Source organism: Bos mutus, chromosome 29, assembly GCF_027580195.1.
Source record: "Bos mutus isolate GX-2022 chromosome 29, NWIPB_WYAK_1.1, whole genome shotgun sequence".
Taxonomy (NCBI): domain Eukaryota; kingdom Metazoa; phylum Chordata; class Mammalia; order Artiodactyla; family Bovidae; genus Bos; species Bos mutus.
Window position 1 is genome coordinate 13,358,545 of NC_091645.1, and position 23,964 is coordinate 13,382,508.

Genomic DNA, 23,964 nt, shown 5'->3' on the forward strand with positions numbered 1-23,964 from the left:
ATGGACTGAGAACGCCAATACTGTATTTGGAACAAGTGAATAAGAAAAAGACACAGTGAGTCATAAAGGTTTCACCATGAGAATTTAAAATCCCATTAAAACTCTGTAAAGTGGCACCAATATGACATCATTAGGAAAAGTCAGATTGAACCAGCTCAAATATAATTGCGCCGGGCAGATTAGCGACAAATTATTCTTAGCTCCTTTAATATTAGGAACCAGAGAATGATATTGATATCATTCCTTAGAGCATTAGTACCATTAAATATGAATTAAAATAGCAGATACGCAAAAATATGTGTAATTATTTGGGAGTAGATTTCAAACTTTGATTTTAGTCATCTTAATAAATATCTCAGTTAAAATATGCACTTTACTCTCTTAATGTTGTTCAAGATACACAGATTTCAAGACTGGGTAAATCCAATCTTTTTGAAATTCAAGATTTTCATGTGTGTGCATTCTAAGTTGCTCCAGTTGTGTCTGACCCTTTGTGACCTTATGGACTGTATAGTCCGCTAAGCTCCTTTGTCCATTGGATTTTCCTGGCAACTCAGCCAATTCTGGAGTGGGTTGCCATGTCCTACTCCAAGGGAACTTCCCAACCCATTGATCAAATCCATTTCTCTTACGTCTCCTGAACTGGCAGTCATATTCTTTGCCACTGGCACCACTTGGGAAACCCCATATAAGTATATTACATATATGTATATAATAACTGAAAACTCTTCATTTTGTAGATAACCCTAATTATGATAGAGTGTGTTCACTCACTTGTAAAGAGAAGCGCCAGCCAGAGAAAATAGGAAAGTTCAGCTACAGAAAATAGAAACAATAGCTAAAGTTCACTCTATTTTGCTGTAGAATTTTTATTGAAGGTTTAAATTAGAGATTAAAAATTGGTTCTCTCTTATGTGCCAACTGAATTAATTGTTAGAAAGAATTTTGGCATAGAGTCTGAGATTCCATCTGCTCTCAGTAGGATAAGATGTTGTATTTGAAAAATATACATATATGCCTGCTCTGGTTGACGAAAGAGGACATCAGGCCTTATGTCTGATGTAGACAATCTAAGGACTTCGAGAATATCATTACATGTTCAAAATTGTGTCAGTTCAGGCACAAAATATCTTGAGAAACACAAATCGTTGACTACTGTTCTCATGGACCTTGAAAAGTCTTATGTTATAAGAATGAACTAGAACATGTTGCATGTATATAGTTGCGTGTACTGAAAGGGTGATTTCTGCGTAAATGCTAGACATGTTTTAAGAATTCAGAATCTTATGAAAGTAAAAGCCTACAAGGCAATAAATTGGCATGGTGATTGGATTAAAGATAGCTATTCTTGACCATAATAATGACTATGTGCAAAGGATAATCACAATTGCTAATTTTAATCAAAATTTAGAAAATGAAAATTTAAAGTTGACATTTAAAATAAAATTTATATAAACATTCCAGACTGCTAAATATTTTGGAAAATCTAACGAAAGATGCGTAAGCACTATAAACTATGAAAACCAAAAACCATTGCTGAGAAAAGTTAAATAAGATCCAAAATAACAAAGAAATGTACAATGTTCATGAATTGTAGAGAGACTCTATAACTGTAAAGATGTCAATTCTCCTCAAATTGACCTCAATCATAATGCAAGAAGAAGGGTATGTATGTGTTGAATACTGACAGGCTATTTCTAATTCATTTATATTGAAAGACAAAGCATCAAAATAGTCAAAACAATCTTGAAGAACTTACATTACCATATTTCACTTCTACCATAATTAAAAGTCTAGTATTGGCACAGAGATAGAAATTTAGATCAACAAAAAGAATAGTTTTCTTTCTTTCTGTCTGTCTGTCTGTCAGTCTATTTGTCTGTCTTTCTTAAGATACACACTTTAAAAGTCACTTACAAGACAGTGTCACTGCAATTCAATGAGAAGAGGACAGCAATTTCAATAAATGGTACTGGAGAAGTTGGGTATCTTGTATGGAAAAAAAGTAAATTGTTACTCCTACCTCAGACCATTCATAACATTTAATTCAAGATGGCCTATGGACCTACAGGTAAAGCCTGAAAAAATAAAGCTCCTAGAATAAAGACAAATATTGTAGCGATCTTGCATTCAACAATTTTTAAAACAATAAACAAAATTCACTAATCATAAAATATGAGGTTGATGAATAGAACTTATTAAGATTAAAACAAAACCCTTTTTAAAAATACAACATTAATAACCTGAAAATGCAAACTTCTTGTTGGGAGACTATATTGCATGTATGTATATGTGTGTATACATATATCCATGTGTGTGTGTGTATATGTATATATATATATATATATATATATATATATATATATCTCCTATATATAGAAAAGAAAACTTCAAAATACATTAAAAAATGCTCAAGTCGATATAAGGAAACATGGAAAATATGAGTACAAGACTAAGTAGTCACTTTACAACACTGTGTTTTCTAGTTTATAGGCCACTTTCAAATGCTCTCTAAACATGTGCCAAAGATATTCAACATCATGTCTTGTCAAGGAAGTGGAAATTAAAATCATGTTGAGTACTTTTATGCAGCCAAAACAAATGGTCAAATATAAAAAGATGGAAAATATTGTGTTGGTAAAGATATGAAGTAACAGTTGGATATTACATATGACATATTATATATCTTATCATCTATATATCTATCTGTCATCTATCACAGGACTTTAAACTGTCACAATCAATCGGGGCAGCCACTATGGAGAATAGTATGAAGGTCCCTTAAAAAACTAAAAACAGAGTTACTATATGATTCAGCAATCCCAATCCTGGGCATTTATCTGGAGAAAACTATGATTCAAAAAGATACATGGATCCCAATATTCATAACAGCACTATGTTCAATAGCCAAGACATGGAAGCAGCCCAAGTGCCCATTAACAAATGAAATGATAGGAAAGACATGGTGTATATATATACACACAATAGAATGTCACTCAGCCAAAAACAAGCGAAATAATGCCATTTGCAGCAACACACATGGACTTAGAGATTATCCTACTAAGTAAATCAGAGAAAGACTAATATGATATCCCTTATATGCGGAATCTTAAGAAATGTGTAAATGAACTTATTTACAAAATTGACAGAGACTCACAGGTAAAAAACAAATGTATGATTACCAAAGGGGAAAGGGGAGTGATGAAGGATAAATTAGGAGTTTGGGATTAAAATATACACACTACTACATGTAAAATAGATAACCACCAAGGGCCTACTATATAGAATGGGAATTATACTCAATATAATAACCTATAATGAAATCATTTTGCTGCATACCTGAATCTAACACAAGACTTTAAAGCAGCTATATTTCAATAAAAATTTTTTTTCTTTTTTTTTTAATTTTATTTTATTTTTAAACTTTACATAATTGTATTAGTTTTGCCAAAAATTTTTAAAATTAATAAAACTACACATAAAATACTAATGAATCTCATAAGCATTATGTTAAGTGAAAGAAATCATAAATAATACTTACGACATGTATTATCACCTTACAAGTTTTCCCAGATGGCACAGTGGGTAAAGAATCTGCCTGCCAATGCAGAAGACACTTGTTCAGTCCTTGGGTAGGGAAGATTCCCTTGAGTAGGAAATGACAACGCACTCCAATATTCTTGTCTAGAAAATTCCATGGACAGAGGAGTCTTGTGGGCTACAGTCCACAGGCTTTCAAAAAGGTGGACACAACTGAGGAAGGGTGCACACACGTAAGTGATGTATATGAATTCAGTGTGTGCTTTGTGGGCTTCACAGGTGGCGCTAGTGGTAAAGAACCCATCTGCCAATTCAGGAGACATGAGAGACACAGGTTCAATCCCTAGGCCAGGAAGATCCCCTGGAGGAGGGCACGGCAACCCACTCCAGTATTCTTGCCTGGAGAATCCAAGAACAGAGGAACCTAGTGAGCTACAGTCCATAGGGTCACAAAGAGTTGGACGCAACTGAAGTGACTTAACACACACAAGTCAGAAAACTGATTACCTTGGGATGAGTAGGTTATGGTATTGACTGGAAAGAGCCATCAAGAAATTTTCTAAGGCTCTGGAAGTGCCCTGTATTTTGGCTTAAGTGGTGAGTACATTGTTTATGCATCTGTAAATATTCATTGAGTCACACACGTAAAGCTAATGAATGTTATTGTATATATGTTGTACTCCCGAAAAGTATAAAATTTTAAAAGTTGCTCACATTTTGTAATTAGATTGCTTACTATTGAAAATATAACATGGGCTAACATTTTAAAAACGTACTTTTATACATGATGCCTTTTTAGAACCAAAAAGAAATTTAGAGATCATTTCATCCAATATTTACCAAAGCATGACTTATGACCATCTTTGGGAGTAGTCTCCAGAGGATTTCTTAAGCATGGGCTTCTAGGACACATGCAAGGCATATCAACCTATATATTTGGCACATTGATCCAAATCTCTGAGGATAGGATTTGGAAACCTGTATTTTAAACATATCCCCTAGATTTTTTTTTTTTTAATGTCTGCTAGAGATTGATAATTACAATCTAAATCAGCCTCTTAAAAATTGAGTCTAGGTTGGTCCAAGGATATATAATAACCTCTGTCACAGTCAGGTTAAGATTCAAATAACTTCAGGTAAATCTTACTGTAACAAATGTATTTTATCTTCATCTTCATAATTATACAACCTGGTAGCTGTTTTTGCCTTTAGCTTTTGCATGAAGAAGTCAATCCCCAGAAATGTTATCTCATTCAACTTCAGAAAATGAGTAAAACTTCCAGTATTCAAATTCATAGCTTCTGACTTAGAAGCCTCTGTCACTCTGCACTTCCCACTATCTTGGACATAATTATTAACCGCACAGTCTCCACAGTTGTTATTTTATGACTCAGATTCAATGCTTTTGGTATGGATAGAGTGGTAGGGCAACTCAAATATAGCTGGTTTTTTTTTTTAATGTGTTGTAAATAGCAGCACTACATATTATACTTATATAATATGACCAGGTTAAAAATTCTATGTTTATACCAAAAAGTTTCTCATCATGTACTCAGTCTTTCATATATTCAGCCTCAGCAATTCTTAAAATGGTATTTCTGATATTCAAAGAAGCAGAATTTATTTTACCCATTACAAATTTCCCTTTTGGAATCTCTAAATCTAATGTTTAAAAAAGTTGCCTATTGTGTGAAGGATTACTAGATTATTTGCCCTCGGGTTGCAGATCCTCACCTGATGCTGAAGCAAAAGGATGGGTATATGCCATGCCAGATGGGAGGAGAAGAGAGGATTAAATGAAAGACATTATGAAAATAAAACAAAGGCTCACTCTTTTTTCAGTCTCATATTTTGAACTAAAACAACAACAACAACAAACAAGCAGCATTTTCCCTGAGACAGTGGGAAGCAGCATCTGTTGTGTGTTACTGATTCTGGAGCACAGTCAACCTGTGAGAAACTTCTCAGAGAAAAAGGCTTATAATTATGCAACACATACGATATATCAGTGAAGGAGGGAATGGCCACTCACTCCAGTATTCTTGCCTGGGGAATTCCATGGGCTACAGCCCTTGATGTTGCAAAGAGTCAGACATGACTGAGTGACTAACACACATATGCACATGATGTATCAGGCACTTTTTAAAAGCAATTGTATATGTATCACTTCATTTCAGACTGACAAGTAGGTATCATTATTAATTTTATTTTATTAATTGAGGAATAGATGGGTCAAGTAACTTCTCTAAAACCATTCCCTCTTTCCTGGATGGAAAGATATCACTCTGTGGTTACCCATGACTGTGTATTTTCTATTATGTGATTACCATGTTCTATCTTATATCTAATAGAAGAAATAATTGTGGACAGGTATCTTTCTCTGGTGAAGTTGCAAGATACATGTCTCTCTAGATCTCTGAAAATAGAGCATTCCTATGAAAATTTTCATAACTGAAACAGTGTAAAGCAAAGAAGAAATTAGCTTTGTTTTTTCCATAAAAGCAAAAGCATCTTTAGATTTATTTAGTGAAATCTAAAGAACTTGGTTAGAAATCCGAAGAATTTGGTTACTTTTCTGAAAACAGGATACTAACACAGGTCTTTCATAAAAGCTGCTGCTGCTACTGCTAAGTCACTTCAGTCGTGTCCGACTCTGTGAGCCTGGCAGCCCACCAGGCTCCCCGGTCCCTAGGATTCTCCAGGCAAGAACACTGGAGTGGGTTGCCATTTCCTTCTCCAATGCATGAAAGTGAAAAGTGAAAGTGAAGTCGCTCAGTCATACCCTCAGCGACCCCATGGACTGCAGCCTACCAGGCTCCTCGGTCCATGGGATTTTCCAGGCAAGATTACTGGAGTGGGGTGCCATTGCAGTGGCATAAAACTAACTTTGGAAAAGTGGGGACACCCGTTCCTCAATGCAAGTAAAAGAATCAAGGTGAAGCTCAAGAAAGGATAGCTGGGAAAAGTTGGGCTACCACCACCATTAACTACAGAAGAGTAAGCAACAATTACTGAAAACCTATGTGATGGGGACTATATTAAGTGCTTTACTCACATTGTATCGTTAAATCAACAAACACTACTTACTCTTTTTTTCTAGATAAAAGAGCTCTTAAGTGGGAATAACTTGCCCATTATGACAGCATGAGTAAGTGGCAAAACAAGAATTCAAACAAAAATCTGTTTCCAGAGCCCATTTGTCTCTTCCCACTGCACTAAATACCAAATCGTCTATGTTTCATTTTTTATTGCTGTTTGTTTTAACTACATAATGGAATAGATTCAGACTGTTTTGGATACCATATAGAAAAGCAGAGTTGTTTAAATTTGAAATGCTAACATCAGAGGTGTGATGAGATATCACTTAGCTTCTTTTCAGGAAGAAACAGAGCTATTCTTCATTTGAAAGCCCCTATTCTCAGTGGAAGAAACAAACAAAAAGACACACAGTAAGGATTTTCTACACTGCCTAGGTCTTCTCAATCTTTTAGCAAACATTGCTATGAAGAGGAATGTCAAGCGGTAGTTATTTCAGAGATTTGGTGTCATTTTCACAGTGAACACAGCAATTAGAAACAAAAGCTTATGAAGTCTAGCTTCTTAGTACTTAGCATGTTAATCCTGGAAAAGACAAAGGAGCAACAGGCAGCAAGTTAACTCCTAGATGCTTTACATGCATTCACTAAAAATAAGTTAGTTTTCCAAGATTCAATAGTGCATTCGTGGATTGGGTTTATTTTATTGCTTCAATATTACATAATAGGAAAATAGGTGTTAGCTTTTTTTTTTTTTTTTTAAGACAATCCATTAACTGTATTCATTCATTTAACAAGTGTTTATCATGATAAGGAAGAACCATCCTACAGTCTGCAAACATTAGTTGTTGTCAGTCACTCTAGGGCTTTCCTGATCACTCAGTTGGTAAAGAATCTCACCAGTTTCAAAACTCACCCATGGCTCTTCATCTTACCTGGAATGATGTGCAAAGTTGTCAGAAGGTCCTACACAAGGCAGAGGCGTCTCTATACCATTATGCCTTTGACTGAGCTTCCTTCCCTTATACCTCTGTTATGAAGCTCCAATCAATGTACCTTGATCAAGCTCCTACCTCAGCCTTTGCATTAGCAGTTCTCTCTGCCAGGAACGGTATTGGTGATATTCTTGCCAATATCAGTATGCTTTACTCTGTCATATCTTTCAGAACTTTACTCCCTTTACCAAGGAGCCCTTTCCTGTCAAAGTTTTTAAAATTATTCATTTGAGATAGTAAAATGATGAATACCTCCTTTGTAGTTCTCTTTAAACTACTTTCCTGCTTAATTTCCCCCATAGCACTCAACACCTACTATGGGCTCTTTATTTGTGTATTTGTATCATTAATATTCCCCTAAAGATTAAAGCCACATGAGTGGGGTTTGTTGTTGTCTGTTTTGTTTATACCTGTGTCAACAACTCCTGAAATCATGCCTAACACATAAGAGATGCTCAGTAAATATTTGCTTTTTATCAATGGGTAAGGGAATGAGTTGGAGAAGGCAACGGCACCCCACTCCAGTACTCTTGCCTGAAAAATCCCATGGACGGAGGAGTCTGGTAGGCTGCAGTCCATGGGGTCATGAAAAGTTGGACACAACTGAGTGACTTCACTTTCACTTTTCACTTTCATGCATTGGAGAAGGAAATGGCAACCCACTCCAGTGTTCTTGCCTGGAGAATCCCAGGGACGGGGAAGCCTGGTGGGCTGCCGTCTATGGGGTCGCACAGAGTCGGACACAACTGAAGTGACTTAGCAGCAGCAGCAGCAAGGGAATGAGTGGGTAATTGAAATTACAGGATGATCTAGGAAAGAGAAAGCCAAGTTAGAACATAAACAAAGGGCCAAAGCAGAACTGATCTTGTGTCTGAAGTCTAGGAACAGGGGCCAGCAAACATAAGAACCAGTGATGTGAAGTGAGGGCAGGGCAGTAAGCAAATGCTGGTGGCGCTAGTGGGAAAGAACCCACCTGCCAGTGCAGGAGACATAAGAGACGTGGGTTCAGTCCCTGAGTCAGGGAGATCCCCTGGAGCCGGGTGCAGCAACCCACTCTGGTATTCTTGCCTGGAGAATCCCTTGGACAGAGGAGCCTGGAACGCTCCACAGGGTCACAAAGAGTCGAGCAACTTAGCCTGCATGCATAGAGCCCTGAGGACTGTGAAAAGAATTTTGTTTTGCACTCTATGGCAACAGGAAATCTTCAGCAGTTTGTAAGGAGGAAAGTGATGACAACTAATTTGTATTTTAACAACTCAGCCTGGGTATGATGCAGAGAGTTAATTAGATGAAAGCAAGAATGGAACCACTACAGATGACAAGGTGAGGAAAGGTGATGACTTAAGAGCAGGACAATAGTAGAGAGATTCTGGTATGTGGTTGGGAAGACTTTTTAAAAGTCCCTGAGGAATAAGGGACCTACTTTTTTTTTTTTTTTTAATTTGATTTTTTTTTTAATTGTGCAAATTTGTTTTTCTTTTTTTTAATATTTTATTTTATTTTTAACTTTACAATATTGTATTGGTTTTGCCATGTAGCAACATGAATCCGCCACAGGTATACATGTGTTCCCCATCCTGAACCCTCCTCCCTCCTCCCTCCCCTTACCATCCCTCTGGGTCATCCCAGTGCATCAGCCCCAAGCATCCAGTATCGTGCATCGAACCTGGACTGGCGACTTGTTTCATATATGATATTATACATGTTTCAATTCCATTCTCCCAAATCATCCCACCCTCTTCCTCTCCCACAGAGTCCAAAAGACTGTTCTATACATCAGTGTCTCTTTTGCTGTCTCGTATACAGGGTTATTGTTACCATCTTTCTAAATTCTATATATATGCGTTAGTATACTGTATTGGTGTTTTTCTTTCTGGCTTACTTCACTCTGTATAATAGGCTCCAGTTTCACCCACCTCATTAGAACTGCTTCAAATGTATTCTTTTTAATGGCTGAGTAATACTCCATTATGTATATGTACCACAGCTTTTTTATCCATACACAAAAATAAACTCAAAATGGATTAAAGATCTAAAAGTAAGACCAGAAACTATAAAACTCCTAGAGGAGAACATAGGCAAAACACTCTCCAACATACATCACAGCAGGATCCTATATGACCCACCTCCCAGAATATTGGAAATAAAAGCAAAAATAAACAAATGGGACCTAATTAACCTTAAAAGCTTCTGCACATCAAAGGAAACTATTAGCAAGGTGAAAAGACAGCCTTCAGAATGGGAGAAAATAATAGCAAATGAAGCAACTGACAAACACTTAATCGCAAAAATATACAAGCAACTCCTACAGCTCAACTCCAGAAAAATAAATGACCCAATCAAAAAATGGGCCAAAGAACTAAATAGACATTTCTCCAAAGAAGACATACAGATGGCTAACAAACACATGAAAAGATGTTCAACATCACTCATTATCAGAGAAATGATCAAAACCACTGTGAGGTATCATTTCACACCAGTCAGAATGGCTGAGATCCAAAAGTCTACAAATAATAAATGCTGGAAAGGGTGTGGAGAAAAGGGAACTCTCTTACACTGTTGGTGGGAATGCAAACTAGTACAGCCACTATGGAGAACAGTGTGGAGATTCCTTAAAAAACTGGAAATAGAACTGCCTTATGACCCAGCAATCCCACTGCTGGGCATACACACTGAGGAAACCAGAATTGAAAGAGACACGTGTACCCCAATGATCATTGCAGCACTGTTTATAATAGCCAGGACATGGAAGCAACCTAGATGCCCATCAGCAGATGAATGGATAAGGGACCTACTTTTGCTGGAGTCACTTTCTGTTATAATCATTCACTCTTTCAACACATAACTGAAATGGAGAATTTTTCTAGGCAGTTTGAAATATACAGAGATGGCTTATAATCAATTTCTTATATGATTACATTGGCTTAGTCATTTCCTCGTTGGCAATTTGGCTATAATTAGAGTAAAATATTACTAGAGAGAAAGAGAATTAACATTCATGACTTACGTAAGTTACATTAGGGATAGGTGCTGTATTTCTGTTATCATTTAATCCTCTGACCAGTCCTGACAAATGGATGATTTAATCACAGAGGATAAGCTAAATTTTCCAAGAACAGACAGATATGTGGTGGCTGAATAGAAACTGATACTTTCTGGCTCCAAGTATCCAAACTTTTCTTCCATACCAGATTCAATATTTCAATAGTCATGACTTCATAAAGTAATCTTATAATTTTTCACCTTTTTCTATTTGGAAAACACACACACAGAGGCACTCACACACATACACATGCATACACTCCACGCAAAAACAGAAAAAAAGTCAAATTTTAATAAAAAATAGAGCCTTAAAAGGGAGTTATAGATAGTCCATGAATGTGCTTTTAAAGAAGCCAGCATCAAAACATGTATAATATCATATAAGAAATGAATCGCCAGTCCAGGTTTGATGCAGGATACAGGAAGCTTGGGGCTGGTGCACTGGGATGACCCAGAGGGATGGTATGGGGAGGGAGGTGGGGAGGGTTCAGGATGGGGAACACGTGTACACCCATGGTGGTTGCATGTTGATGTATGGCAAACCCAACACAATGTTGTAAAGTAAAAAAATAAATAAATAAAAAATAATAATAAATAAAAAAAGAAATAAAGCATTGAAAAAAAAATAAGCCAGCAATTTAGGTATAATTTAATATCATTCTTGGTTTTTAATTATTCTCAGTCATTATTTAATTTAATCTCATCTTTGACTTCAGGCATAAGAAGACTATTTCTTTCAATTTACCATAACTAACCTTATGCTTAGTCACTCAGTCATGTCTGACTTTTTTGCAACCCCACTGTCATCTGCCAGGCTCCTCTGTCCATGGGGATTCTCCAGGCAAGAATACTGGAGTGGGTTGCTATGCCCTCTTCCAGGGGATCTTCCCAACCCATGAATTGAACTTGGGTCTTCTGCATTGCAGGTGGATTCTTTACCAGCTGAGCTACCAGAGAAGCCCAGTTAACCTTACACTTCAAATTAAAAATATTTCATTTGACATACTTCTAATGATCTAGAAGCCAGAATTAAAACAGCTCTTCTTTTCTTTTAATCCTATGAGGGAAAAAAATCATTTCAGAACTTTACTTAAAACTTATGGAAGACCTAGGTTTATTTTGCCTCTTAGAATTCTGCTTTTAACACACACAGATATTTCCCCCAAAGGAAAAATAGTCATTAATCTCCTCTGTTATCCATCCCAAACTCTTCTGACTTCCCTTTAAAAAGACTCTCAAAGTAAGAAATCCTACACAGTACTATATATAGGATGAAGAGCTAATAAGAACCTACTGTATGGCACAGACAACTCTACTCAGGACTCTGTAGTGACCTATATGGGAATAGAATCTAAAAGAAGAGTGGATACATGCAAGACTGATTCACTTTGCTGTGTTCCTGAAACTAACACAACACTGTGAATCATCTATATGCCAATAAAAAGTAACTAAACGCGTATATTTTCAGATAAATCCCTTTCAGTAACACCATGCTATTCATTGAGTCATGTCCCTCCATCACACACACACACACACACACAAAGATATGCTAAGATACCTCTGAATGTGCCCCTAATTTTGTAAAAAAAAATGTCATTGCAGATGTAATTAACTAAGATGAGGTTTTACTGGAGTAGGGTGGGCCCCTAATGCAGTTTGGCATCCTTATGAGACGCCATATGAAGACAGAGACCCACAGGGAAAATGTAAAGTTTGAACTTTTAGGTAGCTTTAAACCAAGAATCACCAAAGATTGCCAGCAAATCACTGGAAAGATGTCAAAGGGAGTATGCCCATGCTGATACCTTGACTTCAGACTTCTAGGCTCCAAAACTGTAAGGAAATAAAGTTTTGTTTTTTTTTAAGCCACCCAGTTTGTGGTAATCCAGTTCTGCAGCCCCAAGAAACTAATATACAATGTAAATATGTATCTCTCTCATAAATTACACCATTTTTAATGCATTGCATTTAATTCAATTTCTCAGAGGACTCCTTTGTTACATTTATTTTTATCTATTTTAAAACATAGTACTTATTTTTCAATATCTGCTCAGCTCTTCCCTCACTTTATTAAAGTTTTGGTTGGAAATGTCTCCTCCCAAAAAAGACTTTATCTCTCCACTCTATTTAAAATAATGCCTCACAACATTTCTTATTCCCTCACTCTGCTTTGTTACTTTTATATCACATATAAATATTTTAAATTTTATTTTGTGAATATTTTCTGTTTCCCCAGACTTGAATGTACACTCTACTGGGAAAGGAATTTTGTCTTTTAACCACTTTTGTATTTCCAGTACCTGTAATAGCAACTTAGAGTGTTGGTATCCAAAGTGAAAGTGAAAGTCGCTCAGTCGTGTCCGACTCTTTGAGACCCCATGGACTATACAGTCCATGGAGTTCTCCAAGCCAGAATACTGGAGTGGGTAGCCATTCCCTTCTTCAGGGGATCTTCCCAACCCAGGGATCGAAACCAGGTCTCCTGCATTGCAAGCGGATTCTTTACCAACTGAACCAAAAGGGAAGCCCAAGAAAACTGGAGAGGGTACCTATTCCTTCTCCAGGGGATCTTCCCAACCCAGGAATCAAACCAGGGTCTCCTGTATTACAGGCAGATTCTTTACCAACTGAGTTATCAGGAGGCCCCTTTCAAGTAAGCTTCAAAGACTGACAAAACAGCCATCATTTTACTGAGGAGGAATTTGCTCTTGGTACTAATTAAATATTAGAAAGGAAAAATTTCATTCATCCAATGATGGATGCTGAATAACTGAAAGAAAAACATCATCTGAGTCAAGCTGACCTGAATGCTAGGAATGCTATTTTTGTTTCCAAGTTTCCTTCTTAAAAGATTTCAGCTTTGAAGGCACTAGTTCTTCAGACTGTTTTATATACACCAAAGAAACAAATAATAATGTTTCTCAAGCCTTCTTTGCAAGTTCAAAATAGAAACGCTGCTTCATTTTCATAAAACAAATCTTTTCTATAGAAGAACATCAGCAGAGTTTACTAGAGAGCTTTTCTTATAATAGGAGCATTTAAATGGCATCATAAACAATCTGAATTTATTTATTCATTCATTCTTTTTTAAATTTTATTTATTTTAATTGGAGGCTAATTATTTTACAAAACTGTGGTGGTTTTTGCCATACATTCACATGAATCAGCCATGGGTATACATATTTGGAGGGGCGGTAATGCCACTGATAAATTAAAAGCCTTGTTGATTCTGCAGAAAGGTACTGTTAGTGTCTGATAGGATGCTTTTGTTTTATACATGATCCAAATCTTTGTTTTACATTGCTTCTATCCAGAATATTTAGGCATCTGACATTTTCAACCAACATTTCAATTATATACTATGATTTTTATTTGTTGCAATACATTAAAATTTCAGAGGTACTTTGGGGCTCAAAAGCTAGGATTTCTAAGTCAGTATGTGCATTTCACATAATAAAGCTGTTAATGGTGAGCAAAGTATTATATACTAACTAGATTTTTCCACATCTGTATAGTATATGTATTTTGTGGTATTAAGATTATAGAACATTTTGAGTGTCAAACATGCATTTAATGTGTATTTTTAAACAAATTTATGGCAATTAAAATATTTGGAGATAAGGGTATCACATTTTGATTTGTAAAGATGTTTTTAACTCTACTGTGTCATTAAGATGCTTTGTATAATGCCAAACCAGAGCTGGAGAAAATAAGTTTAATAAATATCAAATAAATTTTCTGTAAAAAAATAAAAAATAAAGATAAGCAGCAGAGAGTCCCTTCTTCAGCCCTCTGAAAGAAATTTTAAAAAGATATATAAAACAATGTAACTTTAGTTAAGAATTGATAAGCGCATGGGATAGGCATATTAATTGTTCACAGGGAGAAGAGATATTAAAGCCAGAGCTAACAACCCACCCCAGTACTCTTGCCTGGAAAATCCCATGGACGGAGAAGCCTGGTGGGCTGCAGTCCATGGGGTTGCTAAGAGTCGGACACGACTGAGCGACTTCACTTTCACTTTTCACTTTCATGCATTGGAGAAGGAAATGGCAACCCACTCCAGTGTTCTTGCCTGGAGAATCCCAGGGACTTCGGAGCCTGGTGGGCTGCTGTCTATGGGGTTGCACAGAGTCGGACACGACTGAAGCAACTTAGCAGCAGCAGCAGTGTTGTATGAAGCCAGTCTTTTATGGCATTACTTACCAACCTGTGCCTTTTAAGTTTGCAAAAGTTAAAAAAAAAAAAAAAAACACTACTTGCATAGAAAGGAAGTTTCCATTATTTCATGGGTTTAAACTCATGCTAAGAAAGCAAATGTTAAAATCAGAAGTACATTTGAAGGGAGAAATATACTTTAAAAATGTTTAGCCTGCAGGATTAATTTTAATGATAATTGCATTTTTAATATAGAAAATAAAATGATTAACATTTTAAAAACCCTGATAAAAAATTGCAGGCCGTTGTACTCTAAAATGCTTGTTGGAAATTAATGATTGGCCTCTGGCATTTTCCACTAATTTTCTTCATATGAAGATTTGAAGAAGATAAGTACTTTGTCTGAATCAAGCACTTCTTGCTTTAGACTATACACTTAAAAAGTGCATAATCATTATAAAAATGATTTAATGCTCTCTAATTTTGTTCTCAGACCCCTGTTCAGAGGTGCCTGGAAAAAACAAAGATCTAGAGGATCCAAAAGGATGATGTGATGGGCTGAATTGTGTCCCATTCCCCAAATTCTTATGCTGAAGACTTAAGCAACCCCAGAAACTGTATTTTGAGTTAATCAACCCCAGATGTGACTGTATTTTGAGTTAGGGTCTTTGAAGAGGTGTCTTACAATGAGTTTCCATCTTCATAAGAAGAGGAGATAAAGACATACAGAGTAACATCAGAAATGGTATACCCAGAGGGATAACCATGTACTAGCCAATAAGAGAAGCCTCAAAGGAAATTAACCCTGAAGACAACTTGGTCTTGGACTCCCAGCCTCCAGAACTCTGAGAAGAGAAATGTCTGTTATTTGAATCACTGGATATGTGGTAGGTTCTTATGGTAGCCCTAGCAAACTAATATCGGAGAAGGCAATGGCAACCCACTCCAGTACTCTTGCCTGGAAAATCCCATGGACGGAGGGGCCTGGTGGGCTGCAGTCCATGGGGTCGCTAGGAGTCGGACACGACTGAGAGACTTCACTTTCACTTTTCACTTTCATGCATTGGAGAAGGAAATGGCAACCCACTCCAGTGTTCTTGCCTGGAGAATCCAAGGGATGGGGGAGCCTGGTGGGCTGCCGTCTATGGGGTCTCACAGAGTCGGACACGACTGAAGCGATTTAGCAGCAGCAACAGCAGCAGCAGCAAACTAATATACTCAGCATGTATTTATTTACTTACTTGTCATAGAATGCATGGAGAATGTGATATTCTGGCTAACTTAAAGAAAAAACAAAGCCATTCATAAGAATATTATTAATTTTTAAAAACTTATAGTTGACATATAATAAACTCATTTCAAATACATTAAATTGTTGTTACAACAGTGCTCTAAAAACTTAAGGCGTATATGTCTTCATGAGGAAAGTCAATTATGAAAGAACCTTTTTTTTTTGGCTTGGCATAGTAAAAAATTATACTGGTTTCACTGAGGTCCATAAACAACATATTTTAAGGCTGTAACTGATATAGAATCCAAAATAATGTATAAATAGCAAAATGATGGAATAATCCCCCAGTTTACACATGTGCTTATTCAGCACCCATTTAATAAGCAATAGTGACGAGACATCATGACATAGAGCTTTGCTGTCCAATATGGCAGTTCCTAGGTAGGGGGCTATTTAAATTTAATTTGATTTAAATGAAATAAAATTTAAAATTCTATTTTCCAGTTGCACTAGCCACATTTCAAGAGCTTAATAATCATTTGTGGCTAGTGGTTAAATTATTGATATAGATATAAAGCATTTCTAAGTTGCCAACAGAATTCCTAGTTTTCCTATCCTAGATTTTCCATTTATCAGTGATTTAATTTTTCTGTAATTCAGTTACTTTATTTGAAGATAGGGAGCAATGAGTAAGCCATTCTCAAAAGGTTATGATGAGAATTTAATGAGATAACACCTGTGAAGTTCAACTGTGAATTGAGAAATGTATGTATCATAAATCTTGTGCTATGCAGATGAAAACTGTGATGAATCTGGTATAAATCATACTTTGAAAGAGAGTATACTGCATAAAGGAGATAATACTTGTCAACAAATAACTATCACACAAATAGAACAAGAGAGAAACATAATTAATAGGGGACTACAGAGACATTGAAGATTTTTCGCATTGCTTAGTATCAAGTCCAAACTCGTAAGAAGTCATCCATGATTTGGTCTTCTGATCTCTTCATGATTTATTTGTGTATTTTGTCTCTTGCTGGGCATCACTTTTATTTATTCTACGTTCTACGCACATTTTGAGATTCTTTTTTAACTTGGAGGATAATTGCTTTACAATGTTGTGTTGGCTTCTACCATATGACAACACAAATCAGTCATAACCCTCTCTGTATATCCCCTCCCTTACAGGCCTCCCTCCCCCATCACAGAGGTTTTTTTAATTCGGTTTTTCAAATAAGCCAAACTTCACTTCTAGACTTCATTCTTTTTCCTGGAGTGTAGTGCAATACTGGGCTGCTTCATTTTGACCCGCCAGATTCTCTCATCCTTTCACCTCTTTGAATCAGTTATTATTTCTCATCCCAGACAACATTTCTTCTCAGGCATCTTCTCTGAAACCAAACTCTCAATCATCATGATTATCATATTTGGTTGAAATGTCCTGCAAACTGAAATTCCCTGTCCCTCCTACTGACTTCATAATTATGTATCATTAATCTTTGGATCATTGTTAAATCCCAAACACCTCTCAGAGAGAGAGAACGAGAGAGAGTTACGTGAGTAAAAGAAGAAAAAAATTCTGCAAAGGCCGTGGCAAAATGCTTGCTGTTACAAAGTGATAATGATGGGGCAAAAATAATCAAAACTATTGTAACTGTAGAAAAATAAACATCAAAGAAGTATAACTATGTTTGGGTTATACTGAGCAACTAACACACTGGTTTGTACATACAGATGTTCACTGAGTGCGTGCATGTGTGCTAAGTTGCTTCAGTTGTGTCTGATTCTTTGTGACCCGATGAACTATAGCCTGCCAGTCTCCTCTGTCCATGGAATTCTCCAGGCAATAAAACTGGAGTGGGTTGCCATGCCCTCCTCCAGAGGATTTTCCCACCCCAGGGACTCTCTTGTGTCTTCTGCATTGGCAGGCAGGTTCTTTACCACTAGCGCAACCTGAGAAGCAAATGCTCACTAGTATATGGTTAAAACATAAGAAATATCAACATGGACATGCAGGAGAGCACCAACAGTGGACTGAATATCAAAGAACTTGGTAAATGTACCATATGTTATAGAGAAGTTGCTTTTCCTTGGAACATTCTCTATGCAAAAGGTCACTAAAGATAATTCCATATATATTTCTGGTATTTAGGGCTTCCCTGGTGGCTCAGATGGTAAAGAATACACCTGCAATGTGGGAGACCCAGGTTCAATCCTGGGTTGGGAAGATCCCTGGAGAAGGGAACGACTGCCCACTCCAGCATTCTGGCTTGGAGAATTCCATGGACAGAGGAGCCTGTCAGGCTACTGTCCATGGGGTCGCAAAGAGTCGGATATGACTGAGCAACTTTGACTTTACTTCAGGTATTTATGGGCACAGAGAAGTTCCCTCTGTTGGAAAATATGTTTATATTTTTAACAATTAGAGTTCAAATAACTTATAATTCCTCTACAAAAGTTAAGAGGTTGAGGATAGGACGTTTTGGAAGAATAAATAGCAGTCAAATATTAAAATCCCGTTTTACCCTTATGTAATTGTCCTTCAGTTTTTCCCTTTATATTGGGTACTCAAAGTAGAATCTGTAAAACTCAATTCCTAAATATATAGAACAATGGTTATTCCTACAAAAATGAGTTCAGAAAACTTTATTAAATCCCTAAGTATGGTGAGCTAACTTGATGGAATTTGTAAGTATGAGGGAGAGAGATTAATATAAGGATGATCTAATTAAATAATTGTTGTGTTGTAAGTTATGAGCTTTCAATTAAATAAAGTCTTAAATTATTCTTTTTGCCTCTGCTAATTAGTGGATTTTGTATTTGCTTCAGTTAAGCATGAAGACTGATACTAGTACAGTCTTTTCACTTCAGAGACTGAATTTGCAATTTTCCTAGTCTTCTGGGATTTAATGCAATTAAAATGAAATTGAATCCTTAGCTTCATCCTGCTGAGGGAGTTCACTAGACAGACAACCTCACAGATTCACAGAGTATGGACTTGAATAAAGTGGAGTTGCTACTTTATTACCATTCCTGTTGTGTTTATATACTGTCTTCTTCATGGAGTTATCCTGATCTATCTGGTTGGTATTAATCTCTGGGTTCTCTAAAGGTCCACGTGGGACCTCATATTTGCAGTCATGATAATATGTCTTGTTTACTCATCTTTCTTCCTTAACAGGTTATAAGTGATGAAGACAAGTACAATGTCTTATTATCATTTGTATGCCTGCAGTGATGAGATCATTGTTGGTAAGCCCAAGGTTTGATGCATTGTAGGTGCCAAGAAGTTCCTTCATGTGTTGTCTCACTGGGCACATACAACGCTCTGCCTTGATTGACCAAGGGCATATGCATATGTGTAGGGCATTTGTTCAAAGCTGTGCTCCTCAGATTCATCATCAGTTGATTCATTTTGGTATGGTTTTGACTATTATAAATAATAGGGCTTCCAGGGGTACTGTCAGCAGACACAGATTTATTGTGGCTAACACTTTCTCTTTCCCAAGGATCTAATGGAAGTATGGACACAAACTCTGGAAGTAGACTACCCCAGATCAAGTTCTACTACTTATTTCTTTGAATTTAAATTTCTCTGATTTCTTATTTAAAGAATGAAAATATTAGTGCTTTGCTTATTAAGTTTAAAAGAGGATTTAAATCAAAGGATTTATTGTTGTGAGGATTAAAATTATATGCACATATGTGTGTGAATATATATATATATATATAATTATATATAACTTCTTATGTGGAATCAGTGTCTTGTACAAGAAAATGCAGGGTGCACTCATATTTTTAGGGTGGAATAAGTTCAGCCATGACAGTAAATGCCAAAAAAAAAAAAGTGAATTAAGGTGATTTGGTAGAAGAATCTTTATTAAAATAAGACTTTTGGATCACTTATATGAGGTTTACTTGAAGTATCTTTTTTTTTAAAGTCAGAATTATTGACCATTCATGTGTGTGTGCTCCGTCATTGTTGCGTCTGATTCTCTGTGTCCCTATAGATTATAGCCCACCAGGCTCCTCTGTCCAGGGGATTTTCCCAGGCAAGCATACTGGAATGGGTTACCATTTACTCCTCCAGGATTCTTGAGCATATCCCAGATCAACTGAGTTAGGGAACATAATGGGAGGACCACAAATATGAGATTTAACCTTTTTACTTAAGTGATTCCTGTGAAGATTAAAGTTTAATTATCACTTATCTGGGATAATATGTTAAATCCAACAAGGTGCAATTTAATGGAAATATACACCAATGCTTACTATGTTTGCACTTGGGTTAGACTGGTAATAAAGACCATTAAGGATTCTTGTCAGTAGCACAGCTTATGTTAAATGTGAGATGAGATTGCCAATAAATATACTGTGAATTTTTTCTAAGTTAATATTCACCTATTTATTCATGCTTTCACTCCTGTCAGTTGCTTTATACATTTATTCAGTCACCTGACTCATGTGTGTGTGCTCAGTCGTTCACTCATGTCAACCCTTCGTGACCCTATGGACAGTAGTCCACCAGGCTCCTCTGTCCATGAGATTATCCCAGCAAGAATACTGGAATGGATTCAACTGATGCTTACTGTGAAGAAAAACTCTAGGTGAAGTAAAATTAAGTTTTTCTCTACTTTTAAATATTTTTAAATCTGAAAGTGGAGACAAATGAGGTAATCTGAATTATAATATTGAATAGTTATCAGATTAGGTATAACATGGCGTGCTAAAAATGAAAGGAGGTGTGCCTCAGCCAGGTGGTTGCTGATAAATACTCTAAGGTGGGTAGGAGTTAGCCAATTAAAGGGACTGTGTCAAGAAATTGGGACAGCCCATACAAAGGTAGGAAGTCAACTATGAGTGTGTTTGGGACTTATAAACGATTTGTAATGGCTAAAACAAAAGATATGAGGAAAGAGTGAAAGAGTGGGGCATTGTATTTCTCAGAACAAGCAGAACTTTAGTGTCAGAGTCACTATTTTTATCCTATGTGTCCTAATTTCAATATAATATGGTTTTCATGTGCCATATGGAGATAGTGACTTAGAACAAGTAAAGAATGTCTTTATTTTCCACAGATAAATTATGTTGTTAAATGGTAAACTGCAGTATGGCAAATTGTATTATAGTTCTAGAATTGAATTTCTGAGTAAGACTTTACCTAAGATGTACAACTGACCCTATGTAAGGGAAATAATTGCCATGAGAAAATTGTTATAAAGAGTTATGTACTGTTTCACTGTGTTTTAATTAAACACTGACAGCCCATGTATTAGCTTTTTTTTTTTTTTTTTAAGGAAATATCATGGATACTTGCACTATTGAATCACATTTCTTCTTCCTTGGTAGATCTTTATCCTCCTGTGACATTACTCAAGAAATTGATTTTACCAATTATGTTCCAATTTCACGGTGTAGATCTCAATTTTTTCTATAAGCAGGTATGCTGATTATGTGGCCAAGAAAACTTATACCATTGGATGAGACTCTATGAGTGAGGAGATTCAATCTCCAGAATATAGATTTATCTTCTATACTTGAAAATTTCCTACACCTAACTAACTCTTATTAACAAGATATGATTAACCCAAACAGATAAAGAGGTTCCATTTATCAATTCAGAAACCTTGGTATGCTCATGACATAAATAAATGTTGAAACATCCTAAGTTTAATGCCAATTTTTGGCATTAAACTACATTCAGGAAAGGAAAGAAAGATGTTAGGGTATAAAAGACTTCCAGGAGGTAAAAAAGGAAAATAAATTTCTAGCAAAGTTTGTTAATGGCATGCTTCTCTGACAGATTAAAAAAAAAAAAAAAAAAAACCATTAGTTCTTTTTAGTCCTGGCAAATTGTAGAGTCATAGTTGCTTAAGCACAAATTCTGCAAAACACCCAAACTCTGTTTTTACATCCATCTCCCTAGTCCCTGCAATACATAGTTTACTTCTCCAGTTCACCCCCTACTCAAAAATTTTCTCTCCAAAGCAAATGAGGCCATGCTACTCTTAAAAACCGGTGATGCTCAGCTATGAATACACACATACCATACATTAATCACAGGTTTAAGCCAGCCCCCCTTTAGATAGGTGGAAAAGATCAAAATGGGCCCTATTTTCTTTTTTGCCAGATCTCTAACAGTACCTCATGTTTCAATACAGAAAACCAAATCTGTCGTCATCTCTGGGACAAGGCCTTTCATGCATCCAGGCTTTTTCCATGCTGTCCTCTCGGAGGGGAAGGCCTTTCTGCCATCCCACATGAAAGAACCTACAGAAACCTTTCCTACATTGTGGTGGGCAATGTGGATACAGCTCTCTATAAAGATAATGTTTTCCAAAATACCTGAAAAAGTCTCCATTCTCACTTTGTTTCCTAATATGAAATGTGTAGCTGCTACAAAGCTGTCTCATGAGGCCTGTGCCAAGAACTGCTTCTGTTGGGTGTAGCGGGGTATAATCCAAAAGGTTTACATGCCACACTAGGTCAGATGGGTGAATTGTAAAGCCAGGGTTCTTTGATTTTCTTATTCCACAGGGCCTGGTTAAGCAGATTTTTCACAGTAACACACTCAGGAAGGGAAGGATGACAGCTAAAAGATGTAAAGTGGGGGTTCACCAGGATACTCCAATGGACTGTCAGTATGAAAATTTCAACTTAGTACCAAATCCCCTCCTCTGATCTCTTGCTGTTGTTTAGTCACTAAGTTGTGTCCAACTCTTTTGTGACCACATGGGCTATAGCCAGCCAGGCTCCTCTGTCCAGGTGATTTCCCAGGCAAATACTGGAGTGGGCTGCCATTTCCTTCTCCAAGGGATCTTCCTGGATCTGGGATTGAATCTGCATCTCCTGCATGATCAGGTGGATTCTTTACCACTGAGACACCAGAGAAGGCCCCACTAACTTCTGCTAGTTGCTGTTAGGCTAGTCATCCAAAACCCCTGAATCTCAGTTTCTTTGTCTATAAAAGGTAGATTAGTGATATCAAGAGCTGCCCATGACTGTGTCCATCACTTCATTGGACATTAATACATTATAGCAACATATAAATTATAGGCAGCAGGAAGAAAGTATCCTAGAGGATCGACCAGTTGTCTAAATATGCAAAGCTTCTCATTTTGCTAAGAATACTAAACAGTTGTCACATGGACTTTCTCTTGAAAAAAGATTTTTTTTTATAGCATAGCCTTTAGTTCCCTCTCTAATATATCATTTGCCAAAGAAGAGAAGAAAAAAATATGCTTGTTTTAGAATTCCACTACGCAGATGCTAATATGTTTTCTGTAGCACGGCAATTTGCATTTAGAATCCTAGAACTTCCTGGGAAAGGCTTGAGCCATCAATGGGGACCCAACCAAAACTATATCATTGGATTTTAAATGGAGTTTTTGCTTGAAGAAAGAGGGCTACACTTGTTTTTCTTCATAGCAACAGGGCTTGTCCATGGTGGCTAGAAGGAGAGCAATCATTTAGAGCTGTTTTCATTTGGCTTCAATGAGTCTGAATATCTGTTCTGACTTTTGTCAAGTTAATATAGTTGTTGATCCCTTTAGGGAAGTTAACTGTGTGGATACTCTGGATTTGAGGTGTGTGAAATTTAAGATGGAATAAGGGAAGTATGAACAGTATGGAATAAGAGAAGTATGAACCCCAAAAACAGTATGAAAAGGCAAAATGACAGCATACTGAAAGAGAAACTCCCCAGGTCAGTAGGTGCCCAATATGCTACTAAAGATCAGTGGAGAAATAACTCCAGAAAGAATGAAGGGATGGAACCAAAGCAAAAAGAATACCCAGCTGTGGATGTGACTGGTGATAGAAGCAAGGTCCGATGCTGTAAAGATCAATTATGCATAGGAACCTGGAATGTCAGGTCCATGAATCAAGGCAAATTGGAAGTGGTCAAACAAGAGATGGCAAGAGTGAATGTCGACATTCTAGGAATCACTGAACTGAAATG